Genomic DNA, 14,538 nt, shown 5'->3' with positions numbered 1-14,538 from the left:
AGCCAAAATCACGATTTGCGGCAAACGCCTGGCGGCCATGTTGCTTCCGGCCGGTAGGAAGAAGAGAGCCGCTCGCTGGCTTTCGCGAGGAGAGTGTGTTCTGGGAGATGGAATTGGGGGAAAACGATGGGGTTGAGGCCTTGAGGGGATAAGGTTCCTGTGTGTCGGTGGTCTGGGCCCCGCATAGGATGACATGGCTCTACTGGCGGTGATGGATCTACGCGAATCCTACGACGCGCGAGCGACCGGCGTGTCGCTTCGGCCGGTCCGCCGAGCGGAAACGTTTCCCTATTTTATTTGTCAGCTGAGCGTCCAAAGAAGCAATTCGGATGCCCAGCCTGTCGTCCAAGCATTTTGTCTTTATCTTTACCTACTAATAAATCACCGATCGCTTTTGGTCGTACGTCGCTGCCTTTTTTGCAAAAAAGTCCCTCGGTTTATCAGAAATTAACCCGCAGTCCCTTTGTAATTTGATCTGGGAAAACGCTTCGTTTTTGAAAAAAAAACCTCTAATCCACCAGACCACTCCGCCGCTCCCTCCTGCCCTCGCTCCCCTCGCAGCCGCAAGCCACCTCGCCGGCGACCCCGCACCTCCGCGACGCCCCACCGCCAGTGACCTTCCCTGCCGGGCCTCCGGTCGCTCCGCCACCTCGCCCCTCTCCCTTCTCCTCCTTCTTCTCGATCTCCTCTCACCTCTCTCCCTCTTTCTTGCTGGACAGGGACCTCCATGGCGCCGCCGGCCCTCATTCTCGCCAGATCCGGCCGCCTCCATGCCAAATCCACCGGAAATGGATCCGTCCCGGCCAGATCCGCCCGGATCCGACCGGGCCCCGCCGTCGTCGCCACCAGAGCGCCACCCCGCTCAACCTGCAGCGCCACCTTCCACTGGCAGGCCTTGGAGAACCTCATCTCTCTGATTTCCTCTCAATTTTTGCAGGATGGGCAAGAACCAAATACAGTAATTACATCTAAAGGGATGGATTTAGAGGAAGATGCAGCAAGGTAGAGGTAGTAATCTCAAAAAAATTCTGAAATGCATTAGCGTGAACAGGTGTTCTCCTACTGTCAGGTCGTGTGGATTCTTTTTATCAATTTTGTGGGTATGTGAGTTGGTAAGCCAAGTGTGGCTGCTGCCCACCGATTCCTTCCTACTCCAATTTTTCTCACAAAATGCATTTTGTGGTATGATGCGACTACAACTAAAGGTAAAACATTTAAGGATCTGGATATTTGAGCAGAGACCTATTACGTGTTGCAGCTAGCTCGAACTACATTTATAATGCACAACTCAAAGGACTGACGCTATTGGTAAGATAAGGTCACATGAGTCCCAATTAAATGGGAAGCAAAGGGTGAAAAATGGGGCCCTAAAATCACTATTTATTCTATCCTCTGTGTCTTAGCAAACCAGTTCATGTGGAGATGAACATGTTTCCTCTGTGAAAAATCAATACATTATTATTGTTACTTATCATTGCCTTGGACATAAAATTCAAACATGAGGACTTGGTTTCTTTCTTTTCTACAGTATCCAGATGCATGCTTTGTCCGTTGCTTTTTAGTTAAATGTTATTTTGTTCAGACTATTTTCATCACTAAAGTGGTTGAACTGTAAGTTCAGAATTGGCAGTAAATAGTGCAGTATCTTGACGCATGCCTTTTCTACACAGGCTTTGTAGTAAATCGTGTATTTTCCCCTTACACACAAGGTGCCCAGCTTCTAATCAGTCTTGGCATTGATCTTTTCAGAATTGATCGAGTAAAAAAGCAACTTCGGCATGCCAATGGGACCTTTCCAGTAAGTGCTTTGACTCTGTTTTTTCATGGCCATGTGTGGAATAATTGCCAATGGTATCAAAATTAAGCTCCTCCTGTGAATGAACAAGCAAATGTTCTTCAACTATAGGAATATTTTTTCTATTTCTTGATGAAAATGTTCCAGTATCATGTACTGTCCGCGTTCACTTAATCATCCGTGTTCTGCTCCCGCTGCCGGTTGTGTGTGTGTGGCGTGGGTGGCATCTACTTTGCCATTATAGGAAGTAAAGCTATGAGCGGTTTTCTTCTTTTATTAACGGCCAATTGTTTTATTACTTTGTGCAAGGAATCCAATTTCTTAGCGGTTTTATATTATTGAATGCAGACTTGCAGTTTAACTTTTTAGCAAGCTTTTGTTCTACGTCAATCTAGCATGGTTATATGTTGTTGAATGTTGACTTCATTACGAGTTTCTGACTATCTACTTGTTCATGTTTATACGGATGAGGTGCTGTCAGGGGTGGCTGAGACCATCAAGAACTTTGTCCTGATCTACCATGTTGACATCACCAAGGTTCCTGACTTCAACACCATGTACGAGCTGTACGACCCGTCAACGGTGATGTTCTTCTTCCACAACAAGCACATCATGATTGATCTTGGGACAAGAAACAACAACAAGATCAACTGGGCAATGAAAGACAAGGAAGAGTTTGTTGACATCATGGAGACTGTCTATAGAGGAGCTCGTAAGGCCATCGTCTGGTGATTGCTCCCAGGGATTACTACACCAAATACAGGTACTGAGGTATCTGTGCCTGTCTCTTCATGTAGTTTCAAGGATCCCAAATATTCCAAAGGATGAGCATAGTCATGAAACGCTTCCAATCGATGATTTCCTGGCAGTTTGGAGTATTCCAGTAGCACCCCAAACAACTTTTGCTGCAGGACACTGAAGTAATAGATGAGAGCAAGTTTCTGTGGCTTAGAGACACATGGGGCAGATGTCTGAATCAAGTATGGTCTTGTGTAAATTTTGACATGTGTTCAGTCTTTCGTTATGCAGTAGCCATACAAAAAAAACATTGTTGGCCACCCTTGATGACTAAAACAGAGAGAGTGGGATCATCAATTCCTTGGTATCTCTATCCTCAACCAAACTACGGACCATCCAACCTTCGGTCAGGTTCACTATTCTTCAATCTTAGTGCTGCATATTCCTATTTGAATGATACTTGGTGCATAAAATTAGTGATTCGGAAAATTCTTTTTTTTCTTTGTTACGAACAAATCTGCAACTCTGTATCCTATTTCTTGCCACTGTTTTGTGTTATTTTGCTCACACAGAATGGCCATGTTTATCTTAAATTTCCTTCTCAATTGCCTTTAAATTAATAAATCAGGGTAACAAATAGAATGTGTCTGTTCCATTACCCACAACTATACCATTATCTACTATTGAATAGTTGGATCAATAAACTTGTCGTAATCTTTTGTTGTAGAAGAGCAATGTTCTACCTGCTTATAATTATATGTCATCCTGAGTTGTTATTTGTAAGATGATGATGATTGATAAGAATCTCATCGATAAGTTTTGCCCTGAATTTTTTCTCATTGAGTTTTGGTACATTTGGTATTGTTTGATATGCTATCTAATATATAGTGTGTGCTCCCACTTCAGTTGATTAATTATTTTTCACTTAGCAGCGGGTGATTGATGGACCAATTATGCCAGTAATGTCCTTAATTTCAGAGAAGATGCAAAACAGATAACATGGATGAGCTTGCATACTTGCCGGTAGTGTAGCTTTCTGCTGAACCATATATTCTGCCAGGAGAAGTTTCAGTGACCAATGGAAGCTTTGATGTATTTTTTTCAAGCAAAAGTAATCGTCTATTATCCATGTCAGGTTTCGACTCAAATTGTGGTGCTTCTGTTCTATGCAATTTTATTTTCTTACTGATGCCATGTTCTAGCATTCCTTATCTTTTATGCCTGATGTGAGTCTTAGTGCTAATAAGAACTATTTTTTCCCAATGGTAAATCTACCTTTTCCCCATCATGTGACTTAAAGCTAATCTATTCATGGTTAGTTGTCCTTCCTGTACAAAGGTCATCTGTTTCGATTCAGTTCTCTTCGCTTTCTTTTACTGTAACATAGACCATGCTCACATGGTGGCAAATTGTAAACAGAGATGGAAACGTGCATACAGATCTCTCGAGCATGCAATATTTTTCCAGGGTGACAATTTTTTACATGGCTTTATATCTGAAGACACCTTTTGGTTGGCTCTATTTGTTGTATATAAGTTATATCTGAATATACCTTTGGATGCTTATACCATAAATGATGGCCCTGGATAAGTTATATCTGAAGATACCTTTGGTGACCCCTTTCTATGTTCATTGGTGAATAATAGCGGAAAAAAACTCGAATGAAACCATGCGACGACATAAGAGGAACACTACTTGGGGAAGTAAAATGTTATAGTGGTCGCTTTGTTGAGAGGTGAGCAAATACATGAAGCCAACAGAGCGACTGGGTGGGTGGATCATGACTAGCTCTGATTTACTTCGATGTCTCAGTGCTCAATTTATCTTTCCTGTACGATTATTTGTCATGCTCTTGCAATTTTCACACTTTATGTGAGAGAAGATCCCACAAGAATTATCATTGTTTGTGTTTAAGAGAGCCATAAGGTTTATCCATTTCATAGTGAGGCATTGAGTTACGTATTTGCTATAGACTAGATGACTAGATCCCAGTCAAGTTTCTTCAGCAAGGCAGCACAAGGGGACTGCATGGAGCAACAACACCAGAATTTGTTTATGCATTTGCTTTAGCCAACATATCTGAATCCTGGGCGACTTTTCAAACATGCAAATTATGTTACGGTTCATGTTAACAAGGGATAATGAGATGGGGAACACGAAGAGAGACCGTGTGTGCAGTTCATCTCACAATGAGAGTATCTTCTTTTTCTGAGAGCGTGCGTGTTTTTTTCGAGGGAACTGAGAGCGTGCGTGTTTGTGTAGGCAAGTTGTTATGTTCGGTCCAAGCCCAAATAGTGCAAAAAACAATTACAAATAAAATATAAATTTCAAAAAGACAAAACATTCTTTAAGAAACATCTATTAAAAAATTTGTTTTTAGAGAAATGTTCCAATTTACTAAAAACGTTAACTATTCTTAAAAAATTGTTTCGATTTTTATGTAAACGTTAACTTTTATTAAAAATAAGAAAATTTCCACATTTAACCTTATTATCGACATTTATTAAAATTGGATATAAAAAAATGATGCACAATGGCACATGAAGCAGATTTTTTAAGGCTAACCACACGCTTTATTAATTTCTCAATAATATTGTGAGGGATATACGATTTTTAGCACATGAAGCAGGTCGTGTCTCTTTTTTCTTGCCCGGTGCAACGCACGGGCATTTGTACTAGTTACTTATAAAGGATGCTGAGGTGGTAGGCAGCCGCGTTCGCTCCATACAGCCGCTATGAATAGTGCAACCAGCGCATTACTATCAGCAGTGCAGCAAGCGAGCCGCGCGAGTAAAAAAAGAGAGGGTTTCTAGGCACTTCCTTTCGCAAGGGGAGCGAGCGGGCAGCGGGGAAAAAGGCTCGCTTCCTCCTCTCCTCGCTCGAACCCTAGCTACATCCATGCTCGCTTCATCCTCTCCATCCTCGGCGGCACTCAATTCTATTTGCGGGAGAGAGAGAAGATGAGAGGGAGAAAAAGGAAAGAGAGGAGGGAGAAAGAGAGAGGAAAGAGGAGAGGGAGGCGCCACGTCGGTTGGGAGAGGGTCACAGCCGGCGTCGGCCTGCTACGGCGAGGTCATGCGTGAACTGGCGGTTGGTGTCGGCTTGATCTGTTGAGTAAATAGGCAATTTTTTGATTAATTTAATCCGTAAGTAGATGACTAGCATGGCATTGACAGAATTAGCGACATACTGATATTGATCTAAATGAGCACGTACTACGCAAAAAATAGACAGATCTACACGTAATGCTAGTACTGCTAATACGGAAAAAAAATCAGGAGAGGGATACACGCGTTATACCCTCCTGTAGGCCATGCAGAAGCTGCCGCGGCGGTGGCGGCAGCAGTGGTGTCCTCGGCGGCCTTCTTGTCGGCCTCAAGCTTCTCAGCGGCGAGACGGTCGGCGTCGGACTGAGAGATGGTGATTATGAAGGCGACGGACACAGAGGAAGTAGCGGATCGGAGGCGAGCAATCGCGTGGTCACTTCCCAAAAACCTATTCGCCCCTCTCCCGTACAGGAACCAGAGGGGCGGGGCTTCGGAGACCTACTCTCCCGTCGACCGTGTACGCGATGGACGGGTTGGAGTCACCGGCAGCAGCAGCAGCAAAAGAACGACGGTGGGTAGTGCGCGTGGAGCAGATGTGGTCTGTTCGTGGCGGCTAGGGTTAGGAGACACCTCGCACTTATATAGGTGAAACCGCATGGAAAGACGTGGGCTCGACCCATGTTTGAGTCCGTGACAGCCCACGATCCGACATCTTAGATCGTGGCCCAGCTGTCAGAGAACTCTCCATTACTGGCTGGCAAAAATAAGCGTGTAGGTGTGAGCTCGGCTCGGCTCATTCCTGCAACCCGCATCACGTCATGACGAGGCGTGCCGAGGCGGGTGGCGAAGGAGGAGTGCGCGAGGGCATCTTCTCTTCTCAAGCTCCAATAGCATATAGAAGAGAAACCCTTATAAAGAGGTCCAACTCCTTCTCCACTAGCGGGGTGGGAGTAAACTTCCCACTACACCTAGTGCCATATAACCCACATGGGTCCTTAGAGATTTTCAAAAATTGCTAGACGGGCCTAAAGCCCATACCACATTTCAGCAATCCCCCACCAAATCTTGAGGGGCCATTGTGTCCTTTGTTCCAATTATTGTTTCGATATACCAGTGTTTCAGTGAAGACCTGTTAAGGTTGAACTTCACCTAGAGCAAGTAGCTACACTCCTTCATAACTGAACAATGGGCTAAGCCTTGAATTGTCAGTTTGGCATGAAGAAGCTTCGCCACATGTCTTAATAGCACTAGGCTGCCAAAGGCTGACCCCTCGGGTGGAGCATATAAGTCACACTCCTGGCCTATTTATGAGCTTACCAAAGATCATCCCAATCTCATAGACTGTGTGACCAGCAATCAGGCTCATATAGGTGTGTTCCTCCAAAGATCGCTCTGTAGGATAGCATCTTGCATACATAAGCTTTGGAACACATTAAGACAATAGTCACCATACCATACATTATTGAGAGTATTGCATCTCCAACTGAGTGGGTTGGTATAGTTACTCTCCTCAGTTCACCACTAGCTTGTTTTCCCAGGTCCTACTTCACAGGATCTCCGATCACATAGGTTTGGTTACCACCATGGCAACTCATTTGGCTCTCATACCCATCTCCCTCGATGCACTATCTATCACAATACGTGATAGCCCTTTTGTAAAGGGGTCTGCCAGATTCTTAGCCGTACGGGCATACTCCAACGCTATCATTCCGGAGTTTCTTAATTTTCTGACAGCTTTTAATCTCATTCTTATGTGTTTGTTGGACTTCATGTTGTCCTTTGAACTCTTCACCTTGGTGATGACAGTCTGATTGTCACAGTTCATAAGGATAGCCAGAACTGGTTTATCAACCAATGGCAAGTCCATCAAAAGATCTCGAAGTCATCCTGCTTCGACACTAGATGTGTCTAATGTTGTTAATTCTGCTTCATTGTCGATCTCGTTAAGATCGTTTGCTTGCAAAACTTCCAGGAAACAGCGCCACCTCCAAGAGTAAACATATACCTAGTTGTGGCCTACATCTCGTCAGCATCAGAGATCCAATTCGCATCACTATACCCTTCAAGTACAGACGGGTATCTAGTATAGTGAAGTCCGTAGTTCATATTACCTTTCAGATAGCGAATAATTCTCTCAATAGCATGCCAATGTACATCACCCAGATTGGAAACAAACCGGCACAGTTTGCTCACAGCAAACACGATGTCAGGCCTCGTTGCGCTCGCTAGGTACATGAGTGAACCAATGATTTGAGAGTATCTCAGTTGATCCTTAGTTGTGCCTTCGAACTTTCGAACCAACACACTAGGATCATATGGTGTTTGAGATGGTTTGCAGTCCGAATATCCAAAATGGCTCAACACCTTCTCAACTTAACGGGTGTAATCCCACCCTCATTATCTCTCAGTAGATTGATGTTCAAGATAACATCAGCCACACCAAGGTCTTTCATCTCAAAGTTCTGAGATAGAAACGACTTGACCTCCTCAATGACTTTGAGGTTGGTTCCTAATATCAGTATGTCATTAACATACAAGCACGATATAACTCCTTTGCCCCCACCATGGCGATAGTATACACATTTGTCAGCTTCATCAACAACGAAGCCAACAGATGTCAGAGTTGTATTAAACTTATCATGACATTGCTTAGGTGCGTGTTTCAGACCATATAAAGATTTCAGCAACCTACACACCCTTCTTTCCCGACCATCTATCACAAAGCATCTGGCTGTTGCACGTAGATGGTCCTCCTTTAGCTCTCCATTCAGAAACCCTGTCTTAACATACATCTGGTGGACGAGAAGACCATGCGAAGCCGCCAATGAGAGTAATACTCGAATGGTGGTCAGTCTGGCCATAGGTGGATAAATATCAAAGAAATCTTCCTCTTCTTTCTGCTCATAGCCCTTGGCCAGAAGCCTAGCCTTGTACTTTTCAATTGTGCCATCAGGCCTAAGCTTCTTTTTGAACACCCACTTACATCCCAATGGTTTGCAACCATAGGGACGCTCAGTGATCTCCCATGTCCCGTTAGCCATGATGGAATCCATCTCGCTACGGACCGCATCTTTCCAGTAGTCAGCTTCTGGAGAGGCATACACTTCTGAAATAGAAGTGGGAGTATCATCCACGAGGTACACGAAGAAATCATCACCAAAGGTCTTTCCAGTCCTTTGTCTCTTGCCCCTACCAAGGGTTTCCACGTCATTCTCCTCACGATTATCATCATGTCATAATATTCCATAGGAATGGCAGGCTCAGGAGTCTCCTCAGATTCCTGTCTAGAAGTGCTTTGCATATCTCTCGTCGGAAAAATATCCTCGAAGAATGTAACATCCTTAGACTCCATAATTGTACCAACCTTCTGGTCAGGTACCTCAGATTTCACCACTAGAAATCTATAGCCAACGTTGTTCTTAGTGTAGCCCAAATTAACGCAGTCCACAGTTTTTGGTCCAAGCTTACGCTTTTTGGGGATTGGCACATTGACTTTCGCCAAACAACCCCAAGTATGCAAGTACGAGAGTGTTTTCCTTCTCTTCGCCCATTTCTCATAGGGGTGATCTCATTATCCTTTGTCAGAACTTTATTCAGGACATGACATGCCGTCAATATAGCCTCCCCCATCATGCCTTGGATAAACCCGATGTGTCTAACATGGCGTTAACCAAATCAGTTAGAGTATGGTTTTTCCGCTTGGCAACCCCGTTTGACTGGGGAGAATAGGGAGGCTTCCTCTCATGAATAATGTCGTGTTCCGCACAAAAGGAATCAAACTCACTCGAGAAGTACTCTCCACCACGATCTGACGAACTCATTTAATTTTATTTTCAAGTTGATTCTCAACTTCTGCATTATAGATCTTAAAGTAGTGTAGAGCCTCATCTTTAGTATTTAACATATACACATAGCAGTATCTAGTGGAATCATCTATCAATGCCATGAAGTATTTCTTTCCACCTTTAGTCAACACATCATTCATCTCACAAAGATCAGAATGTATGAGTTCTAACGGTGCCAAGTGTCTCTCCCGCGGCCTTGTGAGGCTTGCAAGGTTGCTTAGCTTGCACACATGAAAGGCTCTTAGAACCTTTGGCTAAAGTGAAACTCGAGATTAAATCCAACTTAGCTAGTCGCATCATAACACCGAAACTAATGTGACAAAGAAGTGAATGCCAAACTTCAGATTCATTAACACTCGAATGAATATGGTTCACGACTTTATTACAAAAATCTGCGAGGGAAAGGCGGAACATCCCTCCGCTCTCGTAACCTTTTCCAACAAATAGTCCATACTTAGTAACAACTAATTTATTAGACTCAAAAACCAACTTAAACCCTTCTCTACATAGAAGGGAGCCACTAACGAGGTTCTTCTTGATGGCATTGACATGATGCACGTTCTTCAGCTGCACGATCCTTCCCGAAGTAAACTTCAGATCAACCGTGCAACACCATGAAAAGAAGCACTCGCGCCATTCCACATCAGTACGGACCCATGGCCTGTGACCTGGTAAGAAGTGAACAATGAAATGTCAGCACACACATGAACACCTGCACGTGTGTCCACCCACCAATCGGTGGGCTGAAACACTGAAAAACAGTAAATAAATTACCGTACCCAGATGCACCATTCTCATTGTTGCCCATAATCATGTTAACAGACTTGGAGTCCTGTCCTGACTTCTTGTACTTGTTTGGTCACTTGTTGGCCCAATGTTCAACTGAACCACAAGTAAAGCAACCCTCATCCTTCTTGTTCTTCTTGAAGGTCTTCTTACCCTTCTTCTTAAAGTCGGTATTGTGTTGGACACTGTTCTTTCCCTTGGGCTTGTGGGAGTTGAAGTTCTTCTAGTTCACCATGTTGGCGACAGAAGTCGCTTCGACCCCTTTCCCGTTCGAATCCTTTGCTCTTGAGTTCTGCTCAACACTCAGATGGCCAATGGCATCCTCCACTAAAAATTCATGCCTCTGATGTTTCATTGTGGTAGCAAAGTTCCTCCAGGAATTAGGGAGCTTAGCGATTATGTAGCCCATCACAAACTTGCCCGGTAACTCGCACTTAAGAAGCTCAAGCTCCTTAATGATGCATATTATCTCATGAGCCTACTCCAATATAGGACGGTTCTCGACCATCTTGTAATCATGGAACTGCTCTATAAGATACATCTCGCTCCCAACATCGGTGGCCCCGAATTTATATTCGAGCGCCTCCCACAAGTCCTTGGCGACACGCACATGTAAATATGCATAGACCAATTTATCTCCGATCACGCTAAGAACTGCTCCGAGAAAAACAACGGTGGCCTCCCTGAACGCCTTCTCCTGTTCAGGAGAAATCGTTCCCGTGGGCACACCGACGACCCGGAATACGTTCATAGCCATGAGCCGTAAAGTGGTCTTAGTCTGCCAACACTTAAAGTACGTACCAGTAAACTTATCCGGTTTCTGTGCAGCAGCAAAGTCACTTGCCGAAAAATTCCTACACATAATAGGTTTTTGGATTGTTGAGTAAATAGGAAATTTTTCAACTAATTTAATAAATAAATAGATGACTAGCATATGGTATTGACAGAATTAACGACTTACTAATAGTGATCTAAACGAGCACGTACTACACAAACAGTAGACACATCTACACATAATGCTAGTACTGCTAATATAGAAATAATCAGGAGAGGGATAAATGCTGAAAGTGCAACTAACCCCTGGGTGGTTTTGGTAATTATTAACAACATATAGCTCATTGAACTAATACTCTTTCAAGATGATCATTTTAACAAGTTCAATGATTGGCATGGCATGGACTAGATATGTGGACCCCTCAAAATGCTAAGGACACATATTGGCAAAACCTCAAGACTCTACATTTTCATTTTAGTAATCCAAAATCACATTGAGTCCATAGGAAAAGCCAATACTATTAAAAGGGGATGGTGTTGCTTAATGGCTTACTTGCTCAAAATGCTTAGTGATATGCTCCAAAAGCCCTCGACCACTTTCTCATTTGCACATATGTCCTAAACCTAAAGTCAAACTTGGCCCCACCGATTTGATCTATCCGGCGCCACCGAATTCATTTGACATAGCCACTGCCATAAACCCTAATCACTTTGATCTCACTGATAGGGATCTCGGTCTCACCGAGATGGGATTGCAAACTCTCTATTTCCCTTCGTAACGTTTCGGTCTCACCAAAATGAGCGATCGGTCCCACCGAGTTCGCAATGCAAACTCTTTGTTTCCTTTTCATAACGTTTCGGTCTCACCGAAATGAGCGATCGGTCCACCGAGTTTGCCTGACCAACTCTCTGTTCGCCTATTACTGAAATCGTTCCCACCGAGTTCATGTGATCGGTCTCACCGAGATCAAGTTATGCCCTAACCCTAGGTCATCGGTCCCACCGAGTTGATGTTGTCGGTCCCACCGAAAAGCCTAACGTACACATTTTGAACTGAATCGGTCTGACCGAGTTCCACTATTTGGTCTCACCGAGTTTGGGAATTCGTGTGTAATGATTAGATTTTGTGTGGAGGCTATATATACCCCTCCACCCATTCTCCATTCATGGAGAGAGCCATCCGAATGTGCTTACACTTTGACTACTCATTTTCTGAGAAAGAACCACCTACTCATGTGTTGAGACCAAGACATTCCAATCCAACCACAAGAATCTTGATCTCTATCCTTCCCCATGTTGCTTTCCACTCAAATCATCTTTCCACCATAGCCAAATATGTGAGAGAGACTTGAGTGTTGGGGAGACTATCATTTGAAGCACAAGAGCAATGAGTTCATCATCAACACACCATCTATTACCTTTTGGAGAGTGGTGTCTCCTAGATTGGTTAGGTGTCACTTGGGAGCCTCCGTCAAGATTGTGGAGTTGAACCAAGGAGTTTGTAAGGGCAAGGATATCGCCTACTTCGTGAAGATCTACCCAAGTGAGGCAAGTCCTTCGTGGGCGATGGCCATGGTGGTATAGACAAGGTTGCTTCTTAGTGGACCCTTCATGGGTGGAGCCCTCCGTGGACTCGCGCAAAACCGTTACCCTTTGTGGGTTTAAGTCTCCATCAACGTGGATGTACGATAGCACCATCTATCATAACCACACCAAAAATCTCCGTGTCTACATTGTGTTTGCTCCCTCCAAACTCCTCCCCTTTACCTTCATATGCAATGATTTACATTCCGCTGCTATACTCTTAGAATTGCTTGTGTAGGTTGGTTGCTTGACTAGTACTATGTTGCTAAAATCTGCCAAGACTTAGAATTGGGAAAAGGCTAGATTTTTATTTGGTCAAGTAGTCTAATCACCTCCCCTCTAGACATACTTTTGATCCTACAAACACGTTATACCCTCCAGTAGGTCATGCAGAAGTCGCCGCGGCGGTGGCGGCATCAGCGGCGTCCTCGGCGGCCTTCTTGTCAGCCTCAAGCTTCTCGGCGGCAAGATGGTCAGCGTCGGACTGAGACATGGTGATGATGAAGGCGACACAGACATAGAGGAAGTAGAGGATCGGAGGCGACCAGCCGCGTGGTCACTTCTTGATATGTCTACAATATATCGACTTTTTCTCACACTTTTCCTCTCGTTTTGGACTCTAATTTACATGATTTGAATGAAACTAACCCCGGACCGACGCTGTTTTCAGCAGAACTACCATGGTGTTGTTTTTGTGCAGAAACAAAAGTTCTTGGAATGGAACAAAACTTTGCGAGGATTTTTTATATCAACAATAAGAATTTCTAGAGCCAAGACATGCAGGAGAGGGGCACTTGGGTGGGCACAACCCACCAGGGTGCGCCCCCCTCTCCTGGCACGCCCAGGTGGGTTGTACCCACTTGGTGGCCCCACAGACGACCCCCCTGATACTATAAAATCACATATTTTCAGGAAAAAAATCAGGAAGAAAGAATTATCACGATCCACGAGACGGAGCCGCCGCCAAGCCCTGTTCTTCCTCAGGAGGGCAGATCTAGAGTCCGTTTGGGGCTCCGGAGAGGGGGATCTTCGTTCTTCATCATCACCAACCCATTTCCATCGCCAATTCCATGATGCTCCCCACCGGGAGTGAGTAACTCCTTCGCAGGCTCGCTGGTCGGTGAGGATTTGGATGAGATTCATGATGTAATCGAGTTAGTTTTGTTAGGGCCCGATCCCTAGTATCCACTATGTTCTTAGATTGATGTTGCTATGACTTTGCTATGCTGAATGCTTGTCACTTTGGGCCCGGGTGCCATGAACTCAGATCCGAACTGTTTATGAATTCATCATTATATCCATGTTTTAGATCTGATCTTGCAAGTTATAGTCACCTACTATGGTTATGATCCGACAACCCCGGAGTGACAACATCTGGGCCCACTCTCGGTGATGACCGTAGTTTGAGGAGTTCATGTATTCACTATGTGTTAATGCTTTGTTCCGGTTCTCTATTAAAAGGTGGCCTTAATATCCCTTAGTTTCCAATATGGACCCCGCTGCCACGGGAGGGTAGGACAAAATATGCCATGCAAGTTCTTTTAATAAAGCACGTATGACTATTTATGGAATACATGCCTACATTATATCGATGAACTAGAGCTAGTGCCGTATCACCCTAGGTTATAACTGTCACATGATGAATATCATCCAACAAGTCACCGATCCAATGCCTACGAATTTATCATATATTGTTCTTGCTAAGTTACTACTATTGCTACTGCTACCATTACTGCTACAATATCACTGCTACCACTGTTACTGTTACCGTTACTACTGCTGCTATCATCAAAATTATCATACTAATGTGCTACTAATCACTTTGCTCCAGATGATTAATCTCCAGGTGTGGTTGAATTGACAACTCAGCTGCTAATACCTTCAAATATTCTTTGGCTCCCCTTGTGACAAATCTATAAATTTGGGTTAAATACTTACCCTCGAAAACGGTTGCGATTCCCTATACTTG

General features: G+C 44.1%; 1 pseudogene; it reads left to right on the top strand.

The window, feature by feature from the left end:
• Nucleotides 1-505: 505 nt before the first annotated feature.
• LOC123159606 (thioredoxin-like protein YLS8) lies at nucleotides 506-3,681 on the top strand (annotated as a pseudogene).
• Nucleotides 3,682-14,538: the final 10,857 nt, after the last annotated feature.

The sequence above is a fragment of the Triticum aestivum genome, chromosome 7B, assembly GCF_018294505.1.
Source record: "Triticum aestivum cultivar Chinese Spring chromosome 7B, IWGSC CS RefSeq v2.1, whole genome shotgun sequence".
Lineage (NCBI taxonomy): Eukaryota > Viridiplantae > Streptophyta > Magnoliopsida > Poales > Poaceae > Triticum > Triticum aestivum.
This window is presented reverse-complemented; position numbering and strand designations above follow the sequence as displayed.